This window comes from Papaver somniferum, chromosome 2 (assembly GCF_003573695.1).
Source record: "Papaver somniferum cultivar HN1 chromosome 2, ASM357369v1, whole genome shotgun sequence".
NCBI lineage: Eukaryota > Viridiplantae > Streptophyta > Magnoliopsida > Ranunculales > Papaveraceae > Papaver > Papaver somniferum.
In genome coordinates, this window is record NC_039359.1 from 124,061,954 (window position 1) to 124,076,635 (window position 14,682).

The 14,682-nt window shown below is 34.0% G+C and overlaps 1 long non-coding RNA gene across 7 annotated transcripts; it reads left to right on the plus strand.

Moving 5' to 3' along the window:
* The first annotated feature begins 4,648 nt into the window (after positions 1-4,648).
* Positions 4,649-11,611, plus strand: LOC113349028. 7 transcript variants are annotated; one of them, XR_003359899.1, is made up of 10 exons: positions 4,649-6,550; positions 7,146-7,230; positions 7,416-7,675; positions 7,843-7,903; positions 8,389-8,464; positions 8,844-9,373; positions 9,705-9,778; positions 9,947-10,124; positions 10,459-10,661; positions 11,249-11,611. It is a non-coding gene; the product is annotated as an uncharacterized LOC113349028 (long non-coding RNA). The 7 variants fall into 7 exon arrangements; XR_003359901.1 differs by lacking the exons at positions 8,389-8,464; positions 8,844-9,373; positions 9,705-9,778; ... (1 more) ...; positions 10,459-10,661; positions 11,249-11,611 and having other exon boundaries at positions 4,651-4,963; positions 5,055-5,081; positions 6,004-6,550; positions 7,843-8,103; XR_003359898.1 differs by lacking the exons at positions 8,389-8,464; positions 8,844-9,373; positions 9,705-9,778; ... (1 more) ...; positions 10,459-10,661; positions 11,249-11,611 and having other exon boundaries at positions 4,649-4,963; positions 5,055-6,550; positions 7,843-8,103.
* Positions 11,612-14,682: the final 3,071 nt, after the last annotated feature.

A 14,682-nucleotide genomic window follows, 5' to 3' on the forward strand; every position in this document is an offset into this window, starting at 1 on the left:
GAGTATGGTGTCTTTGGTCGCATGCAGTCTGATCTACTCACCCATCTGTTGCTTTTCTTGTCAATCCGTTCTACTCAGAGATGATTTGATCTTGGAGGTTTGATTTGGGTGTTTATTGTTGATGGGTTGCTATTATTGCTCGTGTGATTTGCTGATTCATCTCAGTCTTTTTATTTTTCTTTTCTTTCTTCAATCAACATTTAATCGAAATTACTGTTTTCACCAACCAAAGGTACATGTTTATATTGATCAAGAAAGTGTCAACCGGTTTCGTTATAATTGTTTGGTTTTGGAAGAAGAGGATCTCTTAGTGATGGATCTTAAGCGGATGGGAATCCGGTTAAAAGTGACGACGGCGCCGGAGTTGGAACATAGGTGGTCGGAAAAATCGTTTAGCTCTTTTAGAGCTAGGATTTCTCTCTTCTATTTGACTAATGTCTTGTTAGTCAGGAATATGATTTTATTACTAGGTACTTGTTTGTATGTGGGGGCACTCACAACATTACGTGAGTTTTCATTTCTTGGCCCCTTAGGCTAGGGTCTTTTCTTTGAGCTTCTTATTGTGCGATGAGGAGTATGTATGTATTATGTATTGGGGATGGTACTTTGTACGAACTGTTCTACCTATAAAAATCTTTATCTACCGATCAAAAAGGGAAGATACGGATGCGTCAACAAAATGACCAAGAAAAAAAGGAATACTTGATCGGAAACATAATAATTGCTAACTATCCATAAAGAAGGAAGAGTACAACTTGTTAAAACAACTCATCTAATGAGCGGTTTATATGTTGACCGGATTCATTCTCATACAACTATCTACATGACTGAGTTCCATGATTCATGTATATGGTAAAAATTGAGCAATGCATTAGAAATGACGCAAGAGTTTAAAACCATACACACTAATAAATATCTTGTTAAGCCATGAGACTTTACACTTTTCCAACACAAACAAATCAAACTAATTTTGGCACAGACCCACCATAAATATATCTATTAATTAATAATTTATCCTAGAAGTTTTAATCAATCGGCTAAATGAACGAAAATAAAAGAAAGGGAGAGAAGGCAAAATAAAACACATGCAACATGAAATTTCTTCTTTCATTACAAAAATTGATATATTACATGATCATCATTAAGCCCTGATGATCAAAATACCCTACTTAGAAGAAGAAAAAAAAGGACTAGAATTCCAAAGAGAAGGCCACCTTCCATTTCTCTTACTACAGTAGAACGTCTATATAAGAATATCCTGGGACCACAAGAAATTATTCTTATATCGAGGTTATTCTTATATAGAGGTCTACCTTGAAACGATCAATAAAAATTTGTTATATGTGTATCTAGGAAAAAACATAATTTGACACAACAAACGTCACAATGCATCTAGGCAATACAAATATTAGTTAAATTTTGCTTAGTTTCACATGTATGATAATTAGACAATACCTAGGAGAACATAAATTTTGTTTCACATGTGAAATTTGTTTCGTTTCACATGTGAAATTTATTTCGTTTCACATGTATTAGTCAAATATACGAAGCTTGCAATAACAATCCACACAAAATTCAACAATGATATGGAAAATTGAAAAATAAAATCATATGATTAGAGATATTTGAATGAGTCGTACAAAAAAAAAAACACATCATACCCGCTGAAAAGTAAAAGGATTTTTCAAATTGGTTAACTGAATATTTTCGTCTTAAACTTTGATGTACGACATGACTTATATTATCTATATAATATTGCGAATTATTCTTATATGGAGGTAAGTTCCTTAAGACGGGACCGGAAAAAATTGTGACTTATTCCAATATGAAGTTTATTCTTAAATATAACTGGCCCAAATCGGGACCAATTTTTTTTATTCATATGTGGAGGTTATTCCCATATGGAGTATTCTTATATAGAGGTTCTACTGTACTAGACCTAGTATTAACACTACTACTCAGCCTGCATGCACTCCATCAACCTTCTTCTTCTTATCAATTAAATCATCCTTTTCTTGATCAATTAAAAATGTATAAAGATGAAATAATATAAAGAAAGATCAATGAATGAATGAATTACCACCAGACGTACTAGTGCACTCTTGCACTCCTCTCATAAACTTCCGCAAGTAATTTAATATTTTTTTGTTTCTTATTTACTTTTTTAACTTCCTTTTTCTTCTCATCAGCAACAAGATTTTCTTCCTGTTCATTTTAGCATCAACAGGATTCCCAACCACATAATCTTCTTCATCATCCGTGTTAAAAAGATCCTCAATGAATTGTTCTACACATTTTGGACACACGCAAGTCTCTGCATTGGGGGATTGATATGCATTGTTTGCCTCAGACTGTTATAGGAACTTGTAGTATTGTACTATACATGATCAGTTTGCATTGCCATCTTGGGGCCCAAACTCGGAAGAAGAGCCATCACGAAAACAAACAAAAATCTAACAAGTGTGTTACTCCCTCCGTCCCAAATTAGATGAGCTAGTTTTAATTTGCACAATTATTAAGGCAAGGAGGAAATGGGAGTATGCTTTAGTATTTATTACAATTATACCTTTATGGATAATAACTAGTAAAACTTATAAATGATTTATCTCTTAAACTATACCACGGTTTTCGTAAATTTTACATCGTTGAAAAGCATTTTAGAACACCTACTTAACGAATATAAACATGGCTATCAAATTATACATGTTTCTTATAGTAACAATAATCAATTAAATAGGTAGTTTTAGAAATATCCCTTAATTAAAGAGACAACTCATCTAGTTTGGAACAAAATTTAAAACCAACTAGTTCATCTAATTTAGAAATATCCCCTTATCTGTACCGAAAATTTATTATCCGAAATTTCGGATTTCGGATACCCGATACAGATATCATATATTTTTTATTATCGGATGCGGATACAAACTTCTCAATATCCTGTAGGATAATTATTCGATATCCGATAAAATAGGTAGATACTCTGTCCGTCCCAAATTAGATGAGCTAGTTGGTTTTAAATTTTGTCCCATAAATAGATGAGCTATCTCTCTAATCAAGGGAATATTTCTAAAACTATCCTTTTAATTGATTTATTGTTACTATAAGAAATATGTATAATCTGATAACCATGTTTATTTTCGTTACATAGGTGTTTTAAAATGCTTTTCAACGGTATAAAGTTTACAAAAATCGTGGTATAGTTTAAGAGATAAATTATTTATAAGTTTTACTAATTAATATCCATAGGATATCATTGTAAAAAATAATGAAAGATACTCCCCTTTCCTGCTTTCCTTACGAATTGTGCAAACTACAACTAGCTCATCTAACTAGGAACGGAGGGAGTATATAAAAAACTATCATTATGAGTTAAGGTATCCTTATTTTTAACACGTGTTGATGATTATGATTGAAATAAAACAAAGGATTGACAAATTCATCAAAATCTATTTTTTTTTATTATTATAAAATCACGAAAACACGAAACGATTAAAGGCAAACTAAAAAATTAGGTGTTTTATGTAAATTATGTTGGAAAAACAGTGATGTGGCCCATGTGCCACATCCTTATATGAAACAGTTTCATCTAAACGATATGTCTCTACGCCTAAGGTTGTGCCTCTTCCTTCTAAATTAGGTGTCTTTTGGAATTGGTTCTCACGCCTGGTTACTCTTGATGGAAGAGTTATTTAAGGATATTAACCTGCAGGTCCCTACACTCACTGAAAAACAATCTCTACATTCTGTAACCATCAAACGGAGAGATATAACGAAAAGCAAGAGAGTAGACAGGTCATGTATTAATTATTCTTAATTACTTAGTTTTTGTGTATTCTATTGATCATGAAAGCGATTGGAATTCTACATCTTCATTGGGTCTTCTTTATTGGTTATTTCATTCGTTAAAATCAAACCAACAATGACCAGAGGTATGTGATACATCTTTTTTCCGCATAAAGAATTGTGAAAAATACTAGAACCACCCTATTATATGGGTTCAATATTTAGAAGTCCCACAAAATGGATCATCCACTATCAACTCCATACTTTCACTTTTTGATATTTCTAGGCCCAGAACTTTTATATTTAGGGCTTGATAATAAAGTGATATTTTCGTAATACCAAGATTACCCTTTAGTATAAATAGGTAATAAAACTAGGTCTAAATTTCATTTTCGGTTTCATTTTCTTTTTCACTTTCTCTCTCATTTTCTTTTGCTCCCTCTCTGATGAAGAAACAAGCCGAGAAGACACGATTTCTAAGCGAATTTTTCAGTGAAAAATTATTTCAAAACCTAGATCTAAGCTTTACAAACAAAGATCCTGATTATCTGAACATAAATTCGTCATCAACATCACTTGTTCTTCGAAGATTCGATGAAAATCAATAGAAAATGAGTGATAATCCACTAGTGGAGAATCAGTTTTTAACCACTTTCTGGGCTTTGCAAAAACAACTTCCTTGGACCAACATAATTATGCATGCTGTGAGAAAAAGTAGTTTTTTTTTTTTAAAATAAACCTTTTTCCTTCATAGTCGTTATACTACTGGTATTTTTGTAAATATCAGGGATCCTTAATAAAGTATATCAACCACCGTGGCACACATACCAAAAAAATAAAACTATTGTGTGCGCAACTAGTTCATATAGCTCCAGAGTCCAGATTTAGAACCAAGGGTTAGATGTAAGTTAGAATATGTTTATACGGTGATGATGAAACCTCGTTTCTAACGAGATCTTAACTTATCTTTTATACCCATTTTCATTGCTCTTTTTCTTTGTTGCAATTCTTCTCCCTAGTTCAGAGCTCCAATTTAGAGAAAAAAATATCAAACAAACAAATCGCCATGATCAAATAAAAGCAAACCCTAACCAACAAGTGATTCCAAAGTTATCAATTTTTTTTTTCCAAAACCGATTTATTTAAAACCTCTTTTTTTTCTGGTTTCAATCTTCATCAGGTAAACCTGTGGGTTCACAATATAATTTTTGTTTTTTAATTTCTTGAATGTTAGGGTTTTAGTTAAATTTTTGTTTTGTTTTTGTATGTAGAATACCTTCAAGTGGATTTATCTTCGGGTATAACATCTCCGTCACTTTGATTCAATTTTATTGGTGTTACTAGGGATTTTGTTGGTTTTACTGAAGTTCTCAGATTTTATTTTTATTATGTAAAAGGGTTTCTATTCATATGCTAACTGTTAAACAAAACTGTATTTGTTTGATTTGTGTTTTAGGGATTTCAATCTTGAGATCTAGTTTTCATACTATTCTTTGATTTTTATTTGGTGTGTAATCGAATTACTTTTATATTTGAGTTAGAATCTTTTCTGTGTTCTTTCTGTTGAATTTGGCTTTTAAGATTATAATGAAACTTCATTTTCTACTTTGATGTACGTAGTTGTGTTCAAGGAATTGTGTTTGTATTATCAGTCTTTGGTGTTTGTGTTCAGGTTTAAGATGAATCTAGACTGTTAATTAATAATGTCTACATGTTATTTCGGACCAAGTATTTTATGTTTATGTTTGCGTATGTAATTAGTTTTAGATTAAAATGTTTGCTGAATAAACTGCAACTCGGAGACTTTTGATAAACACCATGATGTAGATATCTGATTTTCTTGTCATCGCATATGAATTCAGATTTTTTTTGGTTTTTATGAATGACAGTGAATTTGTGATAGCTTAGGATGAATATCTCAAGGGATTCTAACTATTGCATTTGATGTTCTTCTTGATCCCAACATGAAGGAACCTAATTTATATTGTTGTGCCTTTTTATTCCAGCATGATTGATTATGATCAGGTTGCATATGCAGAAAGACTATGTGCATATTTATGCGAATTGATTGTTTAGAGTGTAGGTTTTTATTTAATATGGCTTTTATTTAGATGTATATTGTTAGTGATATAGAAATCTCTAATATGTAGGTTTTATATTATGATATTGAGAAGCAATGTTGCATTTTCTATTGTTGCTTATAATGGGTGTTTTTATTAGATAACTATGGCTAGGTGCAAGTATTTGGACTCCTTTGGTTGATACATGAAGGTCTCCACATAATGGTTTAGACAGTCATGGCAGTTCATTTTCAAGCGGTGGGCATAAGTCTTATCTGTCGTCGGAGGATATACATTCTCCTAGTGAAGGTTCAAATCAGTGGAATGAGGCTCTACTGCAGACATATAGTGATACTGAAGCTGGCAATAAAAAAAAAAGCATGATCAGTAATGTTGTTGTTTTCTTTTACTTCCCTTAATATATTAGCTATTCCATGTTTCTTATAAGATTTAATGATTTTGTATTGTTTTGTCTGCCAATTAATAATATTGTTTCTTATAGGATTTAATGATTTTGTATTGTTTTGTCTGCCAATTAATAATAATATATTAGCTACGTCTTGTGTGTAGGTGATAATTGTCTGCCAATCAAATTCAATGACATTGGACAACCTATAGGACCTCTACCCACAAGACGTATGCCACCACACATGGAAAGATGAACATAAATCTTGTCTCACCAGCTTATTTCATCCTCCATGCTTGCAGTAAGCTTTTATTTAATCTCAATGGATCTAATATTCAATTTTCAATTATCCACCTTGCTTGATGTAAATGACTTGTGCTTTTTACGTATTCTGGTTATGAATTTTTGTAGTCTTGCTGCGAATTTTTCCTTCCTTCAACAAGCACTTGTATATTTTCGTTTCCTTCAATTTTTAACAAGTCTCGAGATCCTATGGACCAGTAAGAATCAGTGTAGTGTTTGTGTTTACTGGGAACGCAGACACATTAGTGCTGATATTGAACTGGTCAAGAATTTTTTAGGACTCTGCTGTTAGAACTTTGTTATTGAACTTCTAATGCCAAAACTTATTTTTGCTGCAGGTATATCATTATGATCAGTTGGGCAACTAAGATCATCTTTTTGATGGTTTCTAGCTTGATCATTGATTGCATGCCTTCTTCAATTTTTAAAATCAATGAAATTTCACAACAAGCCTTTAAAATAGAGCAAGAACAGGACTTTGTTGTCAATTTTGTTTTGACAAGTTCTCATATTTTATTCACATGGTTGAATAGTTTGTGTACAAGTACTGAGTTGTTATTATTTTGAATTCATTTTGTTTGAATTTTTTACAGGTGGAATGAAAGTTTGTACACACAAGTAGTAATGGATGCATCTATGGACCTCCATATACTGAGTGTCAACTGGCAAGTCTGCTGGGTAAGGATGTGGACTTACTCTTAATTAAGACTTCTACCAATTCATTGTGTATATTTAGGTTCAGAATCTCAATTTTTTCATGAGTTATGGATGGGAATTTTACATAGAAAAGTGTATTCAGTTTACTTACTATGCTGGTGTTTTATTTATTTAGTTTTTCTAATTTTGTCAAAACCTGGATGCAGGATACCCTTGAAGCAGCAAATTTCAATGAGTATAGCCGGAAGACTCTTGTTGGAATCCTGATTTGTTAGGGTTTAATCTCATAGAACATGTTTTGTGCCATATATGCAAGAAAGAAAAGCCTAGTTCTGTTTTGGTTTTTATGACTGGGTGGGATAACATTAATGCTCTGAAGGATCAGCTCCAAGAACACCCTCTTTTAGGAGATCCTAGCAGAATTTTGTTGCTTGTGTTCCATGGATCAATGGCTACCCCGGAACAGGTATGTGAGCACAGACTTGTAAATTCCATGATAGTCCATGCTATTATGTTATTATTATCCTTCTGCCATGCTAGTAGCAATGATGCGAGCAGATTCCTTGTCTTATTTCCTCTTCTTCTTCTTTTTTTCCGTTAATGGATGTAGTCTTGGTTGGTTTTTGTTTACAGCTTAGGGCCTCAACAATGGAACTGATTTGAGCTAGGTTGTCAGAAAATGAAGGGATAAATGGTGAAGTCTTACCTTCTGCTAGTGCTGAAACTTTATGGTTTTTTAAGCTTGTAATAGGATGTTGGTCAAGGTTTTCCAACTAAGTCTCCAAGTTTTCCAGACTTGGAACTTGCAATATTTTTAGAAAGTTGAAATTGTAAACTGGATACACTTTTTAATACAAATTGAGTTTAAAAGTCATTATCAATTTAATTTTGTTAGATCCAGTTTTGGAGACAGGAGTCATTATTTGTTTAATTACGATTCAGCTTGTAGTAATTCAGTTGAATCAGCTTTGGATTCAGCTGAATTAACATCAATTTTTTTAATAAAATATCACCAGTAAAACCATTATATCCATCAGTATGTGTCGGTAGACTGTTGAAGAAAGTGGTTTTTTGAAAAATTCAACGTTTGCCAGACACAGTCGTTTTGAGAATAACCACTTCTAGATTACAACTGATAGAGACAGTCGTTTTTAATGATAGTACTTCTTGTCATGGCAGTGGTTTAACTTCCATTTTCCACTAGTGATCAACAACAACTGAATCTGAATATTCTCCTGGAAAATCAAACGAACAGGTAACATTTCAATTCAATCGGTTGATTTAAATCTTAGATTTCGATTTTTATTTTCTAAAAAATCATTTGGAAAAATTTAATAGTTTAATTTCAGTTCAAATCTATTACTGAAATCATAATCAGAGTTAGATTTGTTGTAATCTCACCTCAATTTTACTTTTGAGAGAAATTTTTTCAAAGAAATTTCAAAGAAAATTTTCTAGGGTTCTTGAACGAAATTGGATCCATCTTTTAATCTCTTATCTTGATCGAAAATCGGTTTTCAGATTCGAAATATGTGAGTCATCATCTTTTTTACCCATTTATTTGATACGAATTTCATTTACTTTGATTTTCGAATTGATTTGAGCTCATCTTTAGTGGATTTTGTTCTTGGCAGATTGTTTTAAGTTCAAATATATTTGCTACATTCAGTACCTTGTCCTGCGGATTAAAGCTTAATAAACGAAGATACCTGGTAGCGTACGGTTGAATCTAAACAATTTCGACAGAAACTCAGTGAAATTAGATAAGTTTCTTTGAGCTTCTTTACGGTTCATGAGATTGCTGGATAAAACTTGTAGAACAGGAAGAGAAAATATGTGTAAACTTTTTTTTAATGTGAATATGATTTGAAATTATGATTTATTTTAGTGTTTTATAGGTTTGTTTTTTGAAATATATGTATTACTGCAGTTCTGAAATAATTTCTTAACTCTCAGATTCAAAAATACATGTAGGTGGACTGTAAAGTAAACAAAATGATATATGAAGTAATGGTGATCTTTAACTTGTCTTATCTCTTATTTGCAGAGGGAAGTTCACTGGCATCGGAACTGTGTTTGTTGGATAAGGTACATGTTCTGTTTCATTAGATGTTGCGGTAATTCCATTCTCTTATGATGATTGAAAAGGAATACACAGATGCAGGTCTTGAAGTTTATCCTTCAACAAACTTGAGTGTTTCAAATTTCAGTAACAATCTTTCTCAAACAGATAAGCTACATGTTCTGTGATTCTCATTACCTTAAAGTCAATTTATACTTCTGTGCCTTCGCAATAGACAATTTAATTCAATATAATCTTATAATGCTTGTCCATGAATGCAAGTTTCTGAGTTTCAATTTCTAAGACATAAAGCAAAGTATATCTTCAGTGTTTCTGTTTTCAATTGCTAGGACAATATTGACCAAATGAAGTTTTAGAAAAATAAGGTTCTTAATGACTCTATACATTGTTTACGTGTATGTGTGGATTGCAGGGAGTGGTGGTGTTGATATTGATACCACAAAAGTGGTTAAGAAGATGAGGATGGTGTTGTCGAGTGAGCTTCAGGTAAACATGACTCCATAAAATTTGATTGTGATTGCCACATTTATAGGTATCTATATATGTTGGCATATGGATGTGTAACTGCTAGTTATATGAAACCTGTAACTAGCAGGATGTGTAACTGCTAGTTACACACCCTGGGATATAAAGTTTATGTTCTATATATTGCAGGTTCTTATTAAAAGATATATCATGCATATCGGAATGACTAGATAACATTGGTTGGCAGTTGCTTTATGGCCAGCTTGTTCTCAGTAAAGGACCATCATTCGGTTTGGATAATGATGTAGCAGTAACTAGCAGGATGTGTAAAGTTTATGCTCTATATATTTCAGGTTCTTATGAAAAGGTATATCATGCATATTGGAATGACTAGATAACATTGGTTGGCAGTTGCTTTATGGCCAGCTTGTTCTCAGTAAAGGACCATCATTCGGTTTGGATGATGATCTAGCTAAAGAAGCGAGTAAAGCATGTCAATTCTTTATCTTAAAACTCTCTCCTTCGAATCTTCCATGAAAAAGAAAAAAACTATTCAATGCACTCAAATTCTTTTTGAAGTTTTTCTTTGTGAGTAGCTTAGGCATAGAAGCAAAAGATAGCAGAAGAAGTTGCTTCGGTACTTAGTATTGGTGTTGATCTTAATACAATGCCGACTGAAAAGTTTATTTATTTTGTTTCAGATCGTAACAAAATAAATATGAGAGAGTTTGGAATATAATACTTTTGAGTTTCCGTTCATCTATGAAAAGATGGTAACTACATCGCGCGCTAGGGCAGAGTATGCTGGAGTTCCTGTACAGAAATGTGTGCTTATTGCTGGAGGCCAATCTGGTGTATCTGAATCTTAATGCATAGTCATGCCATGTATCAATCTGCGGAGCAGGTCTGTGATTTCTTATATAAATCATCATACATTATACTTTTATTGTACAGTTCATGATTTGATCATATTTGCAGAGTGTTATAACTTGGCAAGATAAATGGACTTGTAGCTACTAGTTACATGTGCTAATTAGATGTGTAACTTATATATACACATGATAATTAGATGTGTAACTTATAGATACACATGCTAATTGGATTGGATATAAAGTCTATGTTATATGCATGATGATCGTTTGCTAGAAAGTAGTGGTGACAGTCGTCATAGGTAATTATTTGATTTCAGTTTATGCTACAGTTAAGATTCGATTTCAGTAAAAGCCATATTTGATTTAAATGAAGGAGATTTAGTTGCTATTATACTATGAAATATCATTAACTAAAGACATAATTGAAGAATCTGGATTAGCTGAATCATTAGGACTTTCAGTTGTCTTAATGTATGAGAAAAGTGTTGGTGAAGCTTCTAATTGGGTTGTTTATTTTCCCGTTTACATGTGTTTGAAGTCTTTATTGTTTAACCACCTTTTCAAGGATGAGATAGTTCATGAATTGACCTCATCTTTCGACGTGAACTTCGTATTGCAGATAGGAAAATTTGAGCTTCATATCATGGAGGGAGAGTTTGCTGATCCTCAGATTGTAGTTATGCTTGGTGAAAACGGGACAGTGAAGACGACATTTCCTTGCTTGCTAGTACACCTTTTTAGATCCCTTTCTTGTTGTTTTTAGTTTCAAATTCTATGTCTAGACTGCGCATTTATTCACATTACACAAGTATGATGCATGTGTAACTTCTAGTTACACATGTTATGTGCTTGTGTAACTCCTAATTACACAAGTAGGATACATGTGTAACTATGAATTACACTAGACAGATGCATGAGTATCTTCTACTTACACATGCTAAAATGAACAAACCTTGTAACCAAAAAATTACGCATGCCAGTTACACAAGATTTATGGATGTGTCGAAGCACTGGGTGGCAAGGCAAGTTTATCAGACATAATGGTAAAAGTAAATCCTCTTCTTGCAGTTACATCCTTACAGAAAGCAGCAAGAAGGGCAGTTCAGCTCATGTCTCTTCTTCCATAGCCACTTCAAAGAAATAATGAATCCTCCTGGAGATCACCAAGAAAGCTGTCGAGAACAGTTTAACATTACCGTATAAGTATTGAACTCACTGATTATGAATAAAGCTAAAGCAAGGAAGAATTTGATTATAAAAAGAGAGAGCGCATATCAATAATCAATACCCTTATAAACCAACTGGAAACACTTGTCAAGAATAGTGGCAAGAGCTTTGATAATGTAGTTAGTTCTGAGAGGGAAGTGGCAAAACAAGAGAATTTTGCTACATAACGAACCAAACAAAATATCATGAATCACACATTTACTAAAAGGTAAAAGCTGATGCCTGCATTAATCTGACAAGTTTAACTAGTAAAGCAAGAGTATTCTGAAATTTGAATATACTCCTAAAATCCAATTTCAACACCATACAATTGCACAAGCAAGAGTAACCATCTCTGTACATGACAGTACTTTCCCTGTCAAAGTGTTTCATAGTGATAAAAGAAGCCTCTGAATAAGCTGTATGTATGTGTAATAAATATACGCAATCAACTGAAGTTCATCCTGCACGAGCTGCTAACAGATATAACAAAAACAACAACAACGAGTAGGACATCGACAAAGCAATGGAGCTTAACTAAGAAAAAGGAACTGCCATAAATTTGAGATTGATAATATAAAAACAGATTAATAGGCAAGGAGCTCATCATAGGGATGGAAAGCGTACTGGTCAAAAAGTTGGCTATCCTGTTGAAAATGGAGGTCTGATGGAATACTTTTTTGGCAAGGATGGAACATCATGCTTACAACGTGAAAACTTCGTTGAATTTTTGAGAAATTTGCACAATGAGGTACATTTAGTTTCCATCTCATGCCCTTGTTAACTATTTGCTAGCACTGATAATTGTTTGATTTCTTAACATGTATGTAATGGAAATGCTCATCAGGTCTGACACCCTAATTAGTTGAGTACTTGAATTGAACACTGCACTCCGTTATGGCATCCATTTTTTGAGTACACATGCAGTTGTTCTAGGTTCTCTTGCTCTATTCCTAGTGTGTTTTATATCGGGATTGCGGGTACTCGATAATCAAAAAATGCTTGGAGGACAGGGAGCCTAAAGGCTTTGTGATAACATTGTTGCTTTAGATTCTTGTTCTTGTCAAGTTGTGGGTGCATGCCAGTGACGACGTACTTTCACCGGGAACGTCGTTACTGCAACTACGTTTGGATAAACCATGAGTAAATATTAAAAGAAGAGGAATCAAAAGCGACTTCGTTCTCAAAAAATCACCACCATGTTAAGGCCACCAGCCTATTCCCTTGCGAAATTTAGGCTTTGTGATTCTTATAGTATGTGTACAGATGATAATTTGGTAGCACTAATGTAACTACTGGAAATCCAGTAGTACAACCTAAAAGGAAAGCAACCAAGATCTAAGACATGTTTAAGTAATATAAATTATAAAATTTTTATTGATGAATTCTAAGGAAACAAAATACAAGTTCTTGAACACAAGGAAACCCTAATCTCACTCTCTATGCTTAACTCCTTTCTCTCTTCAAATCCGATCCCTTATCCCTTGCCCAAGGACCTTTATTAATAGGCCAATCATCCCTAATGGTGTACAACTCATTTTACTTCGCCGAGTTCTCTCGGGAGCACTTTATACTTCGCCCAGACCATTTTCCATAAAGTTTTTCCTCTTCTTTCGCTATCTTCACATGGATTTGTCGGGACACCTGTCTCTTTTCTTGCCCAACAGTTTACTCACTTCGCGGATTATCTTTTTGGCCAAGTTAGTTTATTTCACCCGCCTCTACTTCGTGGTTGGTATCTTGTAGGACACTTCATTGATTCTTTGTAACTCATATCCTCCTAGCGGGTTACTTCGTCGTGAGATTTTATCTCGCATATGACTTTTGCTTCGCCAATTAGTCAACAATGGTGATTCTGACTTGATTTGACAAGTCACTGACGAAGATTTTCGGGGCCCGGTATAAGATCTTTCGGCAGGATTCTCGTATCTTCCCTACGTCCACGTGGCAGTTCGTATTTCGGTATCCACATTTTGCCTTTTCTTATTCTACTCGATCGTGGTGAGAGGGGAATAAGAACCGTCTGGAGTTAAATAACCGCCACTCCTTCCCATCTATGCTCTCCACGTGGTCCATTTTCTCGCGTAACCGCTGATCACCGGTTCATATTCTTCAACCGTGGACAACCTGGTTTGACCAGTCACCTCTATAAATACCCCATTTTTCAGTCCTTTTGATTTTTACCTTCTTCTTTCCTCTTTTCTTCCTTCTTTAAGTTTAGGTCTTGCTTCTTCCTTCTTCAATGGCTCCCAAGAAAGTCCCCAATCCTACTACGTCTTCGACTTATGAAGATTTTAAAGTCGACCTTAAGAAGCTGGGCATTACCCTATCTCCGGCGATCGATTCCACTGTTTCTCCCCCGATTACCGCAACCAAATCCATGGAACTAAACTACCGATGGATTCAAATGGGAATTTGGTCTTCCACGAAGATGTTGATCACCGTCGGTAAACTGAAAGCGGGCCTTTCTTTTCCCTTGTATGACCCAAAGAATCCTCTTTTTTATGAAATCTTAGTTAAGATTCAGCGAGGTGTTTATCAATTGTCTGGAAAAACTATTCGTATTGCTAATGAGTTCGTCAGAAGGTCTAATGGCGGTCCTTCCCAGATTCCACTCTTGGTGCAAGATTTCGTTCCTGCAGATTATAATATTGATTCTTTCTCCGCGAATTACGCTGGTCAGGATATGACCACGAGAGCTTATCAGGAGTGGGGCGTCAAGCTTTCTCGCAAGTCTTTGGATGACCCGTCTAAGGCCCTTCTCTTGGATGTTGATCCTATTGGTACGAAAAGAAACAGGTACCTTCGCTTTTCTAATGATGATGATTGGATGATGTTTCCTTTGGT